The following is a 1,626-nucleotide window of genomic DNA, read 5'->3' as shown; positions in this document are numbered from 1 at the left end:
CGGAAACCCCAACACCGGCTGCATCCTGCCAGCGCCGCCTGCCTGGGGGAGCCCCTTCCTCCCTGCACCCCGGTCAGCTCACCCTGCCGGGGACTGCGCGTGGGTGCCAGCCCCCCATGGCACCCGCTCACCACGCCGGCAACCAAACGGAGCCTGAGCAGCTTTGGAGCCGAGCAGCCCCGCGAGCCAGAGCAAGGCTGCGCAGAGCCAGTGGAGCTGCAGCAGCCCTCGAGGAGAGCTGCCCGCTCCCCAGGGCAGGATGGGCTCAGCGCTGTCCCCCCACCGCAGCCCCTAAGTCCCAACGACCGACCGTGCCCCGCCGCATGCGGGTAAAGCAGGATGCAGCTCCCAGCACCCTCCCGGGGGCTCCTGCTGTCCCCCCAGGTGGAGGCTGCGGCATCCAACAGAGGCAGCTCAGGACCCCCAAATTTTTTTTACAGCCTCCAGCAGGTCTCTGGGCTGGGGGGGGTTTTTCCTTCCCCAGGCGAGCCACCCCAGAGGTCGGCGTGCCCGCCCACACTTCGCACGCTGCCGCCAGTGCCAACACGCTGCTGCCCTGGATGAGAGCACCAAGGCTGCCCGGAATAGACAGAGAGCAGGACAGCAGTATGGATGGAAAACCCCAAAAAGCCATCAGCTCGTGGAGCTGCAGCCCCCCCTATCCGCTAATGGGGCAGCAGGGATCACGGCAGTACATCGACACCTTCCCGTGCCTCCTTCCAACGAGTGAGGTCACAGCTCTCCCAAACACCGGCACACCAAAGAGGCAGAGCTCTGCAGCTATGCCTCGAGAAACCCTTTGGAAACACAGCAGCCATGTATTCAGTCTCGGCCACATATTGTTTCAGCCTCTTTATGTAAAATGCTACACTAAAATAACTGCCTTCTTCCTAGAAAACAATTAGAAGAGAATCAATCAGGAGGAAAAAAATGACTGATCTTTCCCAAATCAACAGCTACGTAAAATATTTCCCCTGGGGAGAGAGAACTTACCACAACTGTGATCACAGCAAGATCTCAGTTGTCTTTTTTGTCTTTAAGACAATATTTGGCATTTAACACCCTCAAATACACCAGTTTCAGCCTCTTTTCCCTTCCAAACGCCCTCCCTTGCAAGCCTTAGCCGGGTCCCCATGACACGATCTTGCGATCCCATGGCCATCGACTGCTCCGAATCCCCAACCAGAGGGCTGGATGCCCAACAAAGAGCCCAACCAACTCCACAGCACCGAGAAGGCCCCCAAAATCCTGCCGGTCTCCTCTCCACCACGCTCCTTCCAGCATTCAAATCTCTCTGGAGAACACAGCACAGAGACTGAGGGGACACACCACCACCGGTGACACTGCATGGCATCACCCACCCGGGGAGCTGGGATATGCCTCGGGCTTTGAAACAAGCAGCTTATTTTTTTATTTTTAAACACAGCCATTGCTTGGCCCCACCACCAGCGCACACTGGACCATCATTTGGGGCTGAGTCCGTGTCCCCACCACCATGAGAGCAGCATCCCCTTTACAGGGAGGAAAAACCCGTCCCCGCAGCCGAGCACAGGCTGGGAGACCTGCTGTTGTCCGGGAAGCCTCGCCAGGAGCCGGCACCGCTTTCTCACCTCCCAGCTTTCGGCA

Source organism: Charadrius vociferus, unplaced genomic scaffold, assembly GCF_000708025.1.
Source record: "Charadrius vociferus isolate BGI_N301 unplaced genomic scaffold, ASM70802v2 scaffold225, whole genome shotgun sequence".
Taxonomy (NCBI): domain Eukaryota; kingdom Metazoa; phylum Chordata; class Aves; order Charadriiformes; family Charadriidae; genus Charadrius; species Charadrius vociferus.
This window is presented reverse-complemented; position numbering follows the sequence as displayed.